Source organism: Anomaloglossus baeobatrachus, chromosome 1, assembly GCF_048569485.1.
Source record: "Anomaloglossus baeobatrachus isolate aAnoBae1 chromosome 1, aAnoBae1.hap1, whole genome shotgun sequence".
Classification (NCBI taxonomy): domain Eukaryota; kingdom Metazoa; phylum Chordata; class Amphibia; order Anura; family Aromobatidae; genus Anomaloglossus; species Anomaloglossus baeobatrachus.
The window spans coordinates 412,044,456-412,062,737 of record NC_134353.1 but is presented as its reverse complement, the minus strand read 5'-3'; positions in this window follow the sequence as shown (position 1 = coordinate 412,062,737).

Below are 18,282 nucleotides of genomic sequence, written 5' to 3'. Positions count from 1 at the left end.
TTTTGTAATTAAAGGCCAAAAATCTTAGAGATGCATTGATCAGAGCTGACGATAGATCTCCCAGTAAATGCCTAAAACAGATGAGATTGGCAACTACACGTAAGGGTAATTTTCCCTGTCTTCATTGCATGCAATGCACCAATGTGAACAAAGGTGATACCTTTTCATATCCATGTTCTGGAAGAATCTTTCGAATACACACATTTTTTACATGTGACTCATCATTCGTGGTATATTTGATTAAATCCCCGTGCGGTCACGGATATGTTGGTGAGACCACCCAACATATCCGAGACCGCATAAATAAACAAAGTCTACCATAAGATGCAAACAAATTATGCTCCCCATACCAGCCCATTTCATATCCCACAATCATGCTATATCGCAATTACGGTACCAAGTTATAGAACACATTCCACCCAATAGGAGAGGGGGGTGACAGGATCCGTAGACTCAAGGAACGTGAGTCTTATTGGATTCACATTCTTCAGACATTACAACCTAATGGCCTAAACCGTGAACATGAGGTCTTTATTAATTATCCTACTAATAGATTTGGTTAGATTTTTGCACCTGCAACTAGAGTTGAGCGCGGTTCGCGGTTCGAGGTTCTCCAGTTCGCGGCTCGAGTGATTTTGGGGGCTGTTCTAGATCGAACTAGAACTCGAGCTTTTTGCTAAAGCTCGATAGTTCTAGATACGTTCGAGAACGGTTCTAGCAGCAAAAAGACAAGCTAATTACTAGCTGGCTTTCCGCTGTAATAGTGTAAGTCACTCTGTGACTTACACTATTATGAAATTTCAGCATATAGTGTGCGGGAACAGCGCATTCAGATCACTGCTGTTTTTTTTTTTTCCTTGTCTTCCTTCCCTAAGCGCGCGCGTGTACTGGGGCGGGCCAGCATGTCAGCCAATCCCAGACACACACACAGCTAAGTGTACTTTTAGCCAGAGAAGCAACGGCATGTGTGATAGGATGTCCATGTCACATGTCCCTGCATTATAAAAACGGACATTTTCCTCCAGCACGCCATTATCTGCCTTCTGCGTCTTGGTGTCAGTCACCGCTGGCGTAGCTCCTGTCTCCGATACTGCTGTGTACGCTCTATACACAGCGCTATACAGAATAGGGATAGAAGTTTCTATTAGTCCTTTTAAGGGCTAATACCGGCAGGGTCAAAGCCATAGGTGACAGTCAGGTCCGTGAAAACAGATTTTAACAGCTACTCAAGATGACAGCGTCTGTGTAGCTAAGGTCAGGGATTTCCTCGCTGCATTTCCCCATTAGGAGGGATAGAAAGGGAGGCTTCCTTTCCTCTACCCAGACCCACAACCCTGCCACTGTACCCTCCTGCCCTTTGCACACTCAAGCTCATTGTTACTAAGCCATTATACTAGCAAACACTGAGTAAACTTAGTGGCATCCTAAAAGTGGCTGTTGGACTTCCATTAGTGTCCCACTGGTGCAAACCTATGTGCAGCACCTCTGCATTGCACACTCAAACTCATTGTTACTAAGCCATTATAATAGCAAAAACTGCTGCAACTTAGTGCCATCCAAAAAGTGGCTGTTGTACTCCATTTGTGCCCCACAGGTGCCAAGCTATTTACAGCACCTCTGCATTACACCCTCCTGCTCTGTTTTTAAAAGCTATAATAATAGCAAAAAATGCTGCAACTTAGTGGCATACAAAAAATGGCTGTTGGACTTCCATTAGTGTCCCACTGGTGCAAAGCTATTTGCAGCACCTCTGAATTACACCCTCCTGCTCTGTTTTTAATAAGCTATAATAATAGCAAAAAATGCTGCAACTTAGTGGCATACAAAAAGTGGCTGTTGTACTCCATTTGTGCCCCACAGGTGCCAAGCTATTTACAGCACCTCTGCATTACACCCTCCTGCTCTGTTTTTAAAAGCTATAATAATAGCAAAAAATGCTGCAACTTCGTGGCATACAAAAAGTGGCTGTTGTACTCCATTTGTGCCCCACAGGTGCCAAGCTATTTACAGCACCTCTGCATTACACCCTCCTGCTCTGTTTTTAAAAGCTATAATAATAACAAAAAGTGGCTGTTGTACTCCATATGTGCCCCACAGGTGCCAAGCTATTTACAGCACCTCTGCATTACACCCTCCTGCTCTGTTTTTAAAAGCTATAATAATAGCAAAAAATGCTGCAACTTAGTGGCATACAAAAAGTGGCTGTTGGACTTCCATTAGTGTCCCACTGGTGCAAAGTTATTTGCAGCACCTCTGCATTACACCTTCCTGCTCATTTAGCTACTCTATTTTTATAGCAAATTGATGGAATTCCTTGCTGCATTTCATCATTAGGAGGAATAAAAAGTTCGGCTTACTGTCCTGGTACCCACAGAACACGGCCACTGTACCCACCTGCCCACTTTTGCCACGCTATTTTATTTGCCCAAAGAGCTGACTCTTTTTCTACCATCATAAAATTGTCTGGAATACTAAGTTATTGTTCCTTTTGCTGCCAAGCAAGGTGCAACACCTGTGCATTCTTCACTCCTTTCCATTTGTGGAATGTAATTATTAACTGCAGGTAGTCCAGCTAATCTGTGACGAAGGTGCAGGCGTGGATATAATGTTTCCTTCATCCAATGGTGGTTCTCTCGATGTCTGACAGCTCAAGAATAACATTTGTTTGCACTTACAAAACAAGTGACGACCTGCCAATCACACTCCCGCTTACGGGTAATGGGGTGGAAGTTCAGTGTGAAAAAGCATGTGTGACTGCTGTCCCCACCAAAACACAATTTGCCAATGGCAACTAGAGACCCTAAACTAAAGACTGATCTATTAAAATCTAACTTTTAATTCATTATTTAAGATATAAAGGGACATAACAGTTTAAAATCACTAAACATTGTGGTCTAACTCTGATTGGTATATACTCGTTCCCAATAAAGTGATTCCTAATCCAGACTGACGTCTGTGAGTGATCTCTATATTTTTCTTGTCATGAATGACCACTAATGCTTGCTAATTAAAAGACATGAAGCAGTAGCCTCCCCAACATGTTTCACCACACTGGCGTCATCAGGGGGCTGAGGCTAATACTGACTTACTCTGTGTTAGAGGACCTTTTATAGTCTGAACCAAATACTGACAGCAGAAGTAACCAATAGTAATCAGTGTCATATAGTGTGAAGAGAAAAAGGAGCCTGTCATATCAGGAGGGGTGTGTTTCCCTTTAAATGCCACAAGATGTTTTGTTAGTTCAGCTGTCTGTTACAGCGCAGCTTGTGCATTGGCCAGAACTGTCTGACACTATATTCCCTTAAGATTACCAAGTATTACAATCCCATCACTGTAACAGGGCAATGGACAGCTTCCTATCATAGAGTATATAGTATACAGTATATAGTACAAAAGCAAAAACGATCCACAACTGTCAGTGTGATCGCAGTCGGATGGCATCTGCTCGAACCGCGCATGCGTCCGCACTTAGAGTCCACAGAGTGAGATATTACTAACCGCGCATGCGTCCCCTCTTAGACTCGGAGGAGATGATCTTTGCTTAATGCGCGTGCGCCCGCACTTAGAAGCAGGGAAGACAGTTGCTCTCAACTGCGCCTGCGTCTACACTTAGAATCAAGGGGAATAACCATACATAATGCGCGTGCGTCTGCACTTAGATGCACGGAGCATAATTTCCTCAATCGTGCCTGCAGCTATACTTAGACTATGGATCATATATGCTCACACTTAGACTCTAGAGGGATTATCTCTTGCTACAAATATGTCCCTCTTTAGAACAGTAGGAAAATATATTAAATACCATATGTACACCATATTCTGCTTTGGCATATATATGTCCATGCTTAAAATAGGGTAGGATTATATCTCAGAGAGACAAGCTTTTCAATGATATGTTCCGATTTCAAACCTCAGTTTTGTTTGATACTGATAATTGTAATAAGGTCTGCAATAAAAATTATTCATCTAATAAGGTCCCATATAATAGATGTCCACAAATTTTCTATATCTATATGGTATAGGATAATTAAATAATTTGTATGGGGGTAGAGACTGTCACACAAAAAAGTCTTACAGATTATTAAATAAAGGCTGTATATGTAAAGCCTTCATTCAAGCCATTTGGGCTCATATAGTTTAATCTAAAAATCCACCTCGCCTCCTCTTTTAGCAATAGTCTATCCAAATTTCCTTTCCTTGCTCCCAATTTAACTTGTCTAATGCCCAAAAATTTCAAATCTAGGGGATTTTCACTATGATAATATCTCATGTGTCTAGAGAGAGGTGTATCCACTTTGGTGTTGATTGTACTAATATGCTTCGAGATCCTCCTCCGAAACTCTTGGATCGTTTTCCCCACATATAGTTTTTTACAAGGACATATTGCTCCATAAACCACTCCCTTCGATTTACAGTTGATTTTATCTTTTATGACATATATCTGGTTGTCTAACGGGTTGGTAAAATCTCTCTGTTTCGATAGATAGCTGCAAAAGGAGCATCTTCCGCATGGATGGGAACCCTCTTGTAATCTTGTTAGCCAATCTCTTTCCGGATTCACCTTAGACTGAGTGAAATGGCTATGAGTTAGAGATTCTCTCAGATTCTTCCCCCTGCGGTAAGTAATGTTGGGGGTAACACCAATCACCGAGTTTAGGTCTGGGTCGGCTCTAAGAATGGGCCAATATTTCTTTAGGATGTTGTAGACCTCTCTAGAACGTTCGTCATATGTACCTATCACCCTAACCGGTGAGCTTTCGTTTTTCTTCTTGTTCTTTGTCAGGAGTTCATCACGGTTCATTCCTTTTGCCCTATTGAAGGCTTTATGTAATACTTTTTTTGGATAACCTCTTGCAGTAAAGAATTTAAATAATCTGCTACACTCTACTCCAAAACTCTTGTCATCAGAGCAATTTCTACGAGCTCTCATGTATTGTCCCACTGGGATCCCTGCTTTTAGCGGGATAGGGTGCCAGCTATCCCAATGCAACAAATTATTTGTCGAAGTTGGTACTTATCCTATGGGAGGGTGAAATAGATATTTTCCAGGATTTTGTTACTATCCTGAATAACAATAGGATTGGTATGTATTACACTCACGAGAATGGTAATAAAACCATCAATTTCCTGGATTTGACAATCACCATTGATGGGGATGGCAACATACAAACAAATACCTATAGAAAACCAACTGCGACAAATAATTTGTTGCATTGGGATAGCTGGCACCCTATCCCGCTAAAAGCAGGGATCCCAGTGGGACAATACATGAGAGCTCGTAGAAATTGCATCCGACTGCGATCACACTGACAGTTGTGGATCGTTTTTGCTTTTGTACTATATACTGTATACTATATACTCTATGATAGGAAGCTGTCCATTGCCATGTTATAGTGATGGGATTGTAATACTTGGTAATCTTAAGGGAATATAGTGTCAGACAGTTCTGGCCAATGCACAAGCTGCGCTGTAACAGACAGCTGAACTAACAAAACATCTTGTGGAATTTAAAGGGAAACACACCCCTCTTGATATGACAGGCTCCTTTTTCTCTTCACACTATATGACACTGATTACTATTGGTTACTTCTGCTGTCAGTATTTGGTTCAGACTATAAAAGGTCCTCTAACACAGAGTAAGTCAGTATTAGCCTCAGCCCCCTGATGACGCCAGTGTGGTGAAACATGTTGGGGAGGCTACTGCTTCATGTCTTTTAATTAGCAAGCATTAGTGGTCATTCATGACAAGAAAAATATAGAGATCACTCACAGACGTCAGTCTGGATTAGGAATCACTTTATTGGGAATGAGTATATACCAATCAGAGTTAGACCACAATGTTTAGTGATTTTAAACTGTTATGTCCCTTTATATCTTAAATAATGAATTAAAAGTTAGATTTTAATAGATCAGTCTTTAGTTTAGGGTCTCTAGTTGCCATTGGCAAATTGTGTTTTGATTGCTGTTTACCCCTACGCTGACTGATAGAACGAGTTTTTTCAGTAGCTGCTGTCCCCACCGTCACAGAGGATGAAGAGCATGCAGATGCATGTGATGGGGCAGGCGGTGGTTGCACAGCCCCGCTAGGCCGCATTGTAGCACAGTGAAATTCTCATTGCGACTTATGCTTCATTTTAAGTCTTGTATTTGGTGTGATCCCCAGTATGCAGCAAAACTACGCAACATGAAAAGCACTGTTTGTAGTTGGGTTCATAAATGATTGTTTCACTTTCTGAAAACAAACAATAAGAACCATGCATTAAATTGAAATAATAGAACAATCTATTCAGTTATCTACTGCTTGGTAAGCCCTCTGCGTAGCAGCAGTAATTGTGTGTTTGTGTGTGTGTGCGCGTGAAGACTTACTAGTGGCGCATCACAAGAGCTTCCCAGTTATCTACCTAAACATAGACAAAACACATCACCCACCCTGAATACCCTTGTTAGCTGAAGCCTCACAGATAAGGCAGATGATAACAGAGTGAATGCAAGCCACACAGCTCTGCAACACAGTCATGCAAATCTTGTAAAGCAACATTCAATGCAAACATGTGTCGCTGTCCCTCTATGATTTAAACTGTACGTGACAATTTGACAGTGCAGAGGCAGCAAGTGTGATTGTCTATATAGTTGTCCTACCCAGAACAGATATGTGTTTTCATAATAAAACAAAGTGTTGCGTGCACGCATTACTGTCTGGGCACAGCCTACCGTACCCGGGTAATGTGATGTCCAGTTGCCATAAATACAGACTTTACGCTCCTATCATGGTTAACAGGATAGACAGCACCGGAAGAATGTTGGTCTGTGGCACAGGATGCTGCTTACTGGCGTTACGGTACTCCTCACCAAACTCCACAATGACTCTCCTCACAATTGAACGAAGTGTTTCCGCAGTTGCTCCTTCCTGTGTGCCGATTTACCCCAGCTGCAGCCTAACTCCAGTGTTTCGCCAACTGAGCATGCTCTGCCTGACTGTGTCATTCTTGAGGCAAAGTCGTAATTTTGGGCTACAGCGCATGCTCGTTTGGACTGTGCCTGAGTTATTCTGCGACCTGCGGCTCAACACACTTACACAGGGCCCTGGTGCTTGACTCACTCTCGGGAGGCCACTAAAACTAACTGCACCCAACATCAGCCCCAGGTGTCCCCTTACACTGCAGTGGTGGTCCCCACTGACCGCAATACTGAGAGTGGCATCACGAAAATACATATAAAGAAGCAACCTAAGTGTGACCAGACTCTTCCTCCACATGGAGTCCCTGAAGGTAATGCACCAACACAACACCTGTGGGGCTTCACACTGACTGAGAAAAGCCTCTTTGCACAGGTACTTGCACTCTGTGCCGTGCCTAGACAGCATGCTGAAGCGGATAGTCTTTTTTTCAGAAGCTGTATTTTATGCTACTGAGCATGCTCAGGCACTTACTGAATCAGAGGCTAGGTCGGGTAATGAACTCTTTGGCCCTGCCCCTGATGTGGGGAGCCCATATAGACCACAGGGAATCAGGTGTCCTGACAATTTGGCCAGGCTACTCCCAACAGGCTTGCAGAGGGCCGCCCCTATGACTTGTCACCTCATTGTTGTTGGTCAGACGATGACTGTTGATGAGGTGTTTTGGTTGTGGCAGCCATGAGGTCATCATTCAAGTGGCGGTTCAAAAGAGGACGCTAGTTATGCCACTCATGACGTGTCACTCTGCTTTTGCAAGCAAAAGAAGAAGAGTACCGCACATAATGGGGAGCACAGCAACAATGATTGATAAAATACAATCTTTATTTGTAGTAAAAGTTAAAAACCATTAAAATGCAAAAACACACACCTAATAGCACGGCATTTTTTCTCCTCTTTCTCTCCCTTCTTTCCCCCTTCTCTCCCTGTTCTCATTCCCCTTTGGTACTCTAGGCCGATTACGTTTTTCATTCTACAATTTATGCTCGTTCCCCCCCTTTTCTTCCTTAGGTGACGTTTCTTCCTTGTTAGGAGCCCTCATATGTATTACACAGAAGGGCCGAATCACAGACGCATGCGCACAGCAACTATTTTCTATCATACTATGGCAGCTCTGTGCGTGCGCTGCTTTTTGAGCCTCTCCCGCCGCCATCCTGGACTTCCCGCGCATGCGCGGACTTTCCAAGATGGCGGCGCGCATCGCATATATCACAATGCGATGCTCTGTACATATCCCTCCATGACGGACCGGTCCGGACCAATAATGAAAACACCTAACAGGTGATTTATATGTTCTTCATAATGATCTACTCTTTATAACCTTCCTTTTTTTGTAGTTCTGTGCACGCCTACCCTGAGGAAGCCGTCTCTTTGCGGCGATACGCGTGGGCCTTGCTCACGGTATTCCATGCTCACCCCCCGTCCTTGCTTCCATACCTCTTACTCTCCTTTTTCCTAGAGGGACTTATGGTTTACATATGAGTCTAGGTATGGTGCCACATCAGGCCATCTGATTCTAGTCAGTAACTTGCAAACTGTATTATTCTGACAAAGTCCTGTCATTATTGGGCCTCTCTTTGCCCTGTGGCTTCATGAGGATATATGTTTTTGATCCCCATCTGGGCTTGCTACGATTGTATACAGGCTGTTTACTGCTATTATAAGTATTTGATATATGTTATTAATGCTTGTATTTTGTGATCTGTAATATACACAATATTGTCTTCGAGCTGGACGGCGGGCGCATGCCGTGCTATTAGGTGTGTGTTTTTGCATTTTAATGGTTTTTAACTTTTACTACAAATAAAGGTTGTATTTTATCAATCATTGTTGCTGTGCTCCCCATTATGTGCGGTACTCTTCTTTTGCTTGCATAGTTCTCTTGCCGCACGGGTGAGCACCTATCTCAGCACTTCATGATTAATTTTGGTGGTGCACCCCCTCTTTGATTGTTAGTGTAAGCTTTTTATCCCCTCCTCTTCTGGGGGGGGGTTCTCCTTGTGGTAGCACGCCTTCATTATTATTATTCTTATCTAATATTCAATAACTGTTCTTTGTTATTATTGGTCGTCTTGGTCGTCCTGGTGACCAATCATGGATTGGGAATCACGTGAGGCAGCTTGTCTAGTCTTATCCAATAGTGTCTTTGGTGCAGGTACCCTTCCTACTACTAACTCGGATGAATTTACACTACTCACCTCGGATCTGACCACGGCCCATAAAACCGGCATCAGACTATGGTGGAACATCCGTAGTTTGGAGGAGTACCTGCGGGTCAGAATTGTACCGAGGGGCCTCCGGGTCTCTATCTTTCCAGCCTGGGAGCCTTCCCTGGTATTTCAGGAGACTTGGGAGCAGGGCTTACTCCGTTGCTCCAATATTCTAATTAATATGTTATTGGAGCACGACAGGGTCCTCCTGGCTACGACAAAGACCAACATCAAGGACATAGAAACCAAATTGGCTAAATTGGACAATCAAACGCAGGTTCTTGCATTTCAACAAAAATTAAAAGAATCTATGGACACATATGAGAGGGATATTATTGACAAGAAGAAAAAGAAATTTCATCGTGACCAAAATGATTTTGAGAGCAAAACCGCCTTTAGGTGGAAGCACAGAGGGAATGCTAGAAGGCCCCCTCGATTTAGAAGCCACACCTCACACCAGGTTGGGCAGTCATTATCAACAGGTTTAAGTTTAAGTGAGGATTTTTTATCCTCGGCGAGCAGCGACCCAGACGTCGGACTAGAAGGGGTGGTCGCCGGGGGAAGTCACACGCCAAGACTGACCAGGTCCAAGAACCGCCCACCCTCTCGAGTGAACTTGGGGAAATACAAACGATGAGCACCAATCCTGGGGACGTTCCTGCATCAGACCTACAGGTGAGGGATGACAAATTACGGATTATTAATCTGTCACAACATGTACTGTCTACACATGAAACAGCAGTGTTGGAAAGAGGCTTGACGTTCTCGCCCACATACACATTGGACAAGTTCACCTTCACCAAAGATCTCTTCCTCTTTTGTAGGAACCTTATCTTTCAGGTCCTCTATAATAAACCTGAGGAGGCGAACAACTTACCATTGGAAGAACAGAGGGCCTTTAGAGATCTTCTTGACCTACTTCAGGAAGAGGGAAGTAACACAGGTAAGCCCAGATTCCCTCACAAGAATAAATCGACCTCCAATCCACCCTTTTCAATAATACCAGCAGTCCGAATCTTTTTCGAACTGGTGAAAAGGGATATAGGTAAACTTGGATCTGGTACACACGAGGCACCCAATCTGAGTCGGGCTGAAAAACAGGCGATACAGAAACTGAAAAATAACAAAAGCTTCCTAATTAAAGAAGCAGACAAGGGAGGAAATGTGGTCATTTGGCCTGTGGAAATGTATCTGGAGGAGGTCAATCGACAATTGAGTAATACCAATTTTTATTCCAGACTTCCATCGGACCCCATAGCCCTCTTCACTTCAAAACTATATCAACTGCTGGACTCGGCGTGGCATTTGGGGATCATAAATGACAATGAGAAAAAATACTTGTGGGTTGATCAACCAATCATCCCCACTCTATATATCTTACCCAAAGTACACAAATCTACAGTCAAGCCGCCAGGAAGACCTATAGTGGCAAGTATTGGCAGTTTATGTGAAAAGGCCAGTGTATACGTGGATTTTTTTCTACAACCATTTGTGAATGCCCTTCCCTCCTTTGTTCAGGATTCTTCGCATTTTATCCGTATTTGCCAGGAGATCCGACCCCCTCCAGGTGCCCTTTTGGTCACCTGTGATGTGGAGTCGTTATACACTAATATCAGGCATACGGACGGCATGCGTGCGGTCATGCACTTCCTGGATCTCCAGGGGGGGTCTGACCACATGCACGACTCATTTTTGATTGATTTGTTGGACTTTATACTCCGACATAATTACTTCCTCTTCAACAACAAGTTCTTTAGACAGATCTCTGGTGTGGCAATGGGCGCACGGTGTGCGCCAGTCTTTGCCAACCTTTTTCTAGGATGGTGGGAGGCTACCTGTGTCTATTCTACTTCCATCTTTGATACTCGAGTATCACATTGGCACAGATATATTGACGACGTCTTTTTTGTGTGGAATGGTACCGAGGATGAATGTCGTGGTTTCATTTCCTCCCTCAATGACAACGAGGTTAACATCTTTTTGACGCATTCAATTTCTCCCTCTACAGTGACCTTTTTGGACCTGGAAGTATGTTTGCAGGATGACAACTTATCTACCAATCTTTATCGTAAGGCAACTTCCACGAACAGCCTCTTGCAGTACCAAAGCTTTCACCCTCTCCACATCAGACAAGGTATCCCCACTGGTCAATTTTTGCGGGTTCGGCGTAACTGCACAAGCGATGATGACTTTAAACAACAAGCCCGTAATCTCACTTATAGGTTTTTGGAGCGCGGCTACCCTAGGAGCACTATCTCCAGGGCATATCAACGTGCAAAGCCTGAAACTCAGTCATCACTTGCCATTCCTAGATGTAGGAAGCAGGATCGCCGAACCAGATTTATCACCACGTACAACGACCAATGGGGTAAGATTAGAGGCATCCTACAAAACCACTGAGATATTCTGTTAACGGACACCCAGACATCCCAAGTGGTTAGCCCATACCCACTATTAACAGCGAGAAGGGCTCCTAATTTGAAGGACACTCTGGTTAATAGCCATTTCTCGGGAGTGGTAGGCAAGTTAAATCGGGGCATCTCCCTCAGGGGTTCCTTTCCCTGTGGGGACTGCAGCATTTGTAGATACATGCGTCCTGTTTCTAAAAATTTTTGCAATCCACAGGATTCATCCACGCATGCTTTGAAAGCCTACATAAACTGCAAGGCAAGAAATGTAATTTATGCCTTGATTTGCCCTTGCGATAAGCTTTACGTGGGTCAAACCTCCCAGGAGCTCAGGAAAAGAGCACAGAAACACCTCTCAACTATCAACCTGGCGGCTGCTGACCAGAGAAAGGGCAATCCCATCACCCCTGTCGCAGCACATTTTCTGGAATGTCATCAGGGATCCTGTGCAGGTATCCGCATTTTGGGTCTACAGAAATATATAGGTGGGGGTAGAGGTGGCTCTTGCCACAAATGGCTTCTACGGAATGAGGCAAAGTGGATATTCACTTTGGACACCGTTGCCCCTGGGGGGCTAAATGAGGAATTATTGTTCACTGGATTTTTGGGCTAACAGGATTGGTGTTCTTTATTTTATTTTATTTTATCTTATTTTATTTTTCCTAGGCCATGAACAATCTCTTCTCTTCTCCTCGTATGGTCATTTGCTCGTCATCACACCTGCATACTCAGCCTACCTTGATGCACGTATTATGGACTTGCATATGTATATGTACATATACATACGATATTGTCTTGGTGTCTCTTTGGACTGAAAAGAGGGCGTTTCAAACTGCCCTGAAGATAAACATCCTCTAATGATTCTTGAATCCATGCACCAGCATTTATAAATGTCAAGACTTCTTTCCATATGTGTTTATGCATCATGTGCACAACTGTTGACATCTATGACTGGCACACTACCATTTGGTATTTGTGCCATTACTTTATGGGCTTTACATTTATGCAATCATATTATTCCTTGCTGTGCTTGTTAATGACTTGCTCTTGGTCGAGCATGATGGTTATTGGTCTCTATTTCTCTTCCCCCCTTTTTTTTTTTTTTGACCTAGAGGTCAACTCTTCTCACTTCTCTACGGAGAGGTCCAGAGTAGGCTTTATTATCTCCTTACTTCAGGACAAAGCCTTAGAATGGGCGACTCCCTTATGGGAGCGCTCTGATGTGGTCACTCTGAGACATCAAGACTTTCTTGATGCTCTTAAAGCGGTATTCATGGGTCCGAAGGTTACCCATGATGCGGCCCTGAGACTCTTAGATCTATCTCAGGGTTCATTATCCACTAGTTCTTATGCCATTGCTTTTAGAACTCTGGTGGCAGAACTAGATTGGCCAGAGAAGGTGTTGATTCCTATCTTCTGGAGAGGATTGGCAGGCCATGTCAAGGATGCCCTTGCTACTCGTGAGGTCCCTGCTTCTATGGAGGACTTGATCACAGTAGCAACGAGGATCGACGTACGCCATAGGGAACGTAGACTCAAGGTCTCTTCCTCACGCCCTAAGCATCGGGCTATTCCAGTTGTTAAGGGTCAACCATGATCTTCCTCAGCATCTGAGACATCTCCCACTCCTATGGAGTTAGGTCATACGTCCTCCAGACTACGCAAGTCTGGTCCCCCTAAATGTTATGTATGTCGTCAGGCTGGGCACTATGCCAACAAGTGTCCTAGCCGTCAGGGAAACTCCCAGGCCTAGTAACCATTAGAGGGGGGTTACTTGAGACGCCTTCCGCACCCTCTAAGTGTAGTATCTCAGGTCATCTCTCATTCTCTGAGAATACATGGCCTATTATGGCTTTTGTGGATTCCGGAGCTGACGGGACTTTTGTGTCTTCAGGATTTGTAAAGAGACACAATATTCCCTCTATCATGTTAGAGGCGCCTATTCAAGTCCGTGTTGTTAATGGGACTATGTTGTCTAACTCCATTACATTGAGGACAGTTCCCTTGCGCCTTTCCCTGTCTCAGGGTCACATAGAGGAGATTTATTTTCTTGTTTTGCCTGAGGGTATAGACGACGTACTTCTGGGTCTCCCATGGCTTCGGACTCATACTCCTCTAATTGACTGGGAGTCCGACAGCATTATTAGTTGGGGTTTGAAATGTCAATCCCGATGTCTTCCCTTACCACCTAAGGTCGTTGCGGTTGCATCAACTGATCTCTCCCATACCTAAACCCTATTTGGATTTCGCTGACGTGTTCTCCAAACAGGGTGCTGAGGTTCTTCCACCCCATAGGCCGTATGACTGCGCCATAGACCTTATCCCAGGTTCGGTTCCACCTAAGGGCAGGGTTTACCCTCTGTCAATACCTGAGTCAGAGGCCATGTCGACGTATATAAGAGAGAGTTTAGAGAAGGGGTTCATTCGTAAGTCTGTCTCTCCCGCGGGAGCTGGGTTTTTCTTTGTTCGGAAGAAAGAGGGTGATTTGCGTCCCTGCATAGATTACAGGGGTCTCAACGCAATCAAAATAAAGATCAAATACCCGTTACCTTTAATTTCGGAGCTCTTTGACAGACTGAGGGGAGCTCAGGTTTTTACGAAGTTGGATCTGCGGGGTGCGTATAACTTGGTACAAATTCGAGAGGGTGACGAATGGAAGACCGCTTTTAACACCCGAGACGGTCACTATAAATACCTCGTCATGCCTTTTGGTTTATGTAATGCACCCGCAGTATTTCAGGACTTCGTAAATGATGTATTCAGGGATTTACTGTTATCCTCCGTCGTGGTGTATCTGGACGACATCCTGATTTTTTCTCCTGATCTGGAGACTCACTGTCAGGATGTCGTTCGTGTCCTTTCCCGTTTAAGGGAGCACTCATTTTTGCTAAACTCGAAAAGTGTGTATTCGAGCAGTCATCCTTGCCTTTCTTGGGTTACATTATCTCACAAGAGGGTCTGGCTATGGATCCTGCGAAGCTCTCTGCTGTCCTGGAATGGTCCGAACCTCATTCCTTGAAGGCGGTGCAACGCTTCTTAGGATTCATAAATTATTACCGGCAGTTCATACCCCATTTCTCCACTTTGGTGGCCCCTTTGGTGGCCTTGACTAAGAAAGGTGCTAATCCAAAAGTCTGGTCTACTGAGACATCCCAGGCTTTTGAGGCAGTAAAAAGACACTTTTCAACTGCTCCCGTTCTTCAAAGACCCGATGAGAATAAGCCCTTCCTCTTGGAGGTTGATGCCTCTTCAGTGGGTGCTGGTGCCGTCTTGTATCAAAAGAACGGTACAGGTAGAAAAAGGCCGTGTTTCTTCTTTGCTAAGACCTTTTCACCGGCAGAGAGAAACTATACCATTGGGGATAGGGAACTGCTCGCCCTGAGACTAGCCTTGGAGGAGTGGCATCACTTGCTGGAAGGAGCGAAACATCCTTTCCAGGTCTATACAGACCATAAGAATCTGACGTACTTACAAACCTCTCAGCGTCTGAATCCTCGCCAAGCCCGCTGGTCCTTGTTTTTCTCCCACTTTCACTTCTCCATCAACTATCTGTCTGGGAGTAAGAATAACAAGGCAGACGCCCTGTCTCGCTCTATGGTTTCTACCCAGGAAGAGATTGCCGAACCTCGTCTTATCCTTCCCTCCAGGGTTTTTTATACGTTCTCCCCTGTGACGTTAAACCAAATCCCACCGGGCAAGACCTTTGTTCCGCCTGACCGACAGAATGATATACTGTCGTGGGCCCACACCTCAAAGGTGGGTGGGCATTTTGGTATTAGGCGGACACGAGAGTTACTGGAGAGGTGGTATTGGTGGCCACACTTAGCCAGCCACGTCAAGAGATATATCGGTTCCTGCTACTCGTGTGCTCGCAACCGTCCATTACGGCAAAGACCGGCTGGGCTCTTGCATCCTTTACCAGTGCCAGATAGACCATGGGAGGTGGTAGGCATGGACTTTGTGGGTGATCTTCCGTGTTCACAGGGACATAGATTTGTGTGGGTCATTACGGACCATTTCTCCCGGATGGTTCATCTCGTACCGTTATCGAGAATCCCATCTTCCAGGGTACTAGCCAAACTATTCCTCAAGCATGTCTTTAGGCTTCACGGGATGCCAGATCGTATCATTTGTGATAGAGGCCCACAATTTGCTTCCCCTTTCTGGCGAGATCTTTGTAGCCTTCTGCAAATTGAGTTGAATCTCTCTTCGGCATACCATCCGGAGACCAATGGTTTGGTTGAGCGTACCAATCAATCCATGATTATATACCTTCGACACTTTGTTGCTGAGAACCATGATAACTGGTCCTCCCTTCTACCCTGGGCAGAATTTGCCCTTAACAATTCGCTGGCTGAGGCCACTGGGCAGACACCATTCGTACTCAATAATGGGCAACACCCTAGGGTACCGATACCGTTTCCCGCTGCTGCACCTTCTCCTCTTGTGGCCGACTGGGCAACTAATGACAGAGAGGTTTGGGATCGGACTCAAGAGTCAATCCAAGCAGCTAAGGACCGTATGAAGACGGTGTCCGATCGGTTTCGTTGCCCGGCTCCTGTCTTTTCTCCAGGGGACTTTGTGTGGCTCTCTGCAAAACACGTGAAACTTAGAGTGAGCTCTGTCAAATTTGCTCCTCGCTTCCTGGGTCCTTATGAGGTTCTTCTCCAGGTAAATCCTGTAGTCTACCAATTGAAGTTACCCGTCCATCTTAGGATCCATGACAAATTCCATGTTTCACTGCTAAAGCCGGCTATTTTACCTCACGCTCGTGAAGTGCACTCTCCTGCCTCTGATTCCTCTCGCTCTAGCTTTGAGGTACGAGCCATAGTTGGTTCTAAGATGGTTAGAGGGCGCAGGTTATTCTTGATAGATTGGGAGGGCTACGGCCCGGAACATCGCTCTTGGGAGCCCGACTTAGTTGCCAATTACCTGCGTCGCCGGGAGGGGGGCCTTTGAGGGGGAGGTACTGTTACGGTTGCTGTGGCTCTGGAGACTATGTCCGGATTTCTTGCTACTGCACATGTGCAAGCGCTGGAGACTAAGTTCTATCTTGGAGCCATTGCACATGTGCGGGTGACATCATCGCTGACACGAGGGCACATGTCTCTGACACCTTCTAAGCTGATTGGCCGCTGGTCATGTGCTTATGACACGTGGTCAAATGTCTCTGACACCTTCTATGCCGATTGGTCGCTGGTCATGTGCTTGTGACGCTTTGCTCGGTGATAGGCCAGCGTGACGTCATTCCTGTCGTTCTGGCAGCGGATTGGCTCTGGTATCCTCCATCTTGGATGAGGCACAAAGTCTATATAAGACCCTGATGCACGTCGCCCGGCGCTCAGTCCTCTTGGTTCATGCATGAGGGTAGACGCCCTGTGCACGTTCCTCTAGGCATCTCTCTGTCTATGTTAGGTGAGCGCTACCGGCAGGGTAGCGTTCTTATACCTTACAGCTTCGGCTGATGTCCGTATCCTTACCTTTTAGTGGAGCGGACATAGGCAGGTGCCTGAGGCACATGGTCCGGCTGGGCCTTGTGATTCTACTCGTAGGTGGACGTTGCCGCTAGGGTAACGTTCCTTATACTGCGTCTGGCAGTTGTTTGTATCCTCGCACACTAGGGGAGCGAACAGAGGTAGGAGCTTTGTGCGGCTTATGCTGCTGTCCGTCTCTTTTGCACCACTAGAAGAGCGGACCTAGGCAGGTGCCATATCTAGTGGTTCGTGTCCTCGCACACTAGTGGAGCGAACACAGGTAGGAGCTTTGTGCGGCTTACGCTGCTGTCCGTCTCTTTTGCACCACTAGAAGAGCGGACCTAGGCAGGTGCCATATCTAGTGGTTCGTGTCCTCGCACACTAGTGGAGCGAACGCAGGTAGGAGCTTTGTGCGGCTTACGCTGCTGTCCGTCTCCTGGCACCACTAGAGGAACGGACCTAGGTAGTTGCCATTTCACACTCACTGCTCGTGTCTCTGTGATCTTTAACAGAGACCATTCCACGCACCCTCCAAGTATAGGAGGAATAGCTTTATTTTCTAATTATATTCCTCTGTGAGTTTAACAGAGGTATTGCACTCTGCACTTGTGCTATTATTTTTTACAGTGGTACACTTATATACCCCTTATCCTCTGCCATAGTCTGCAGCAGAGTCTCTGCACGGTGGACCCTGACTGTCTGATATTCCTTTAGATTTTATTATCAGACAGCCCCCCGTAACATTATGCACTTCGAAAATCATGTAAAAAACAGCGAGGGGACTCCAACCACAGTCTCCCTCGTTGCCACTAATTGGGCCACACACACCCCACTTGACTGGTATCAGTTGATGCCCCTTTTCAAAATGAAACAGATGCTTTGCATGAAGCACTCTCAAAAATACGCGTGCCTTTCGCCTCCCCTGGATGAGCCAGGGGAAGAAAAGTCCTCTGAGAGCCATGACTTGTTTATCTTGGTTCTTTTTGAAACACAGCGAGGGGACTCCAACCACAGTCTCCCTCGTTGCCACTAATTGGACCACACACACCCCACTTGACTGGCATCAGTTGACCCCCCTTTTGAAAGGGGGGTCAACTATTAACAGCCCACTACCCACTATTAACAGCGAGAAGGGCTCCTAATTTGAAGGACACTCTGGTTAATAGCCATTTCTCGGGAGTGGTAGGCAGGTTAAATCGGGGCATCTCCCTCAGGGGTTCCTTTCCCTGTGGGGACTG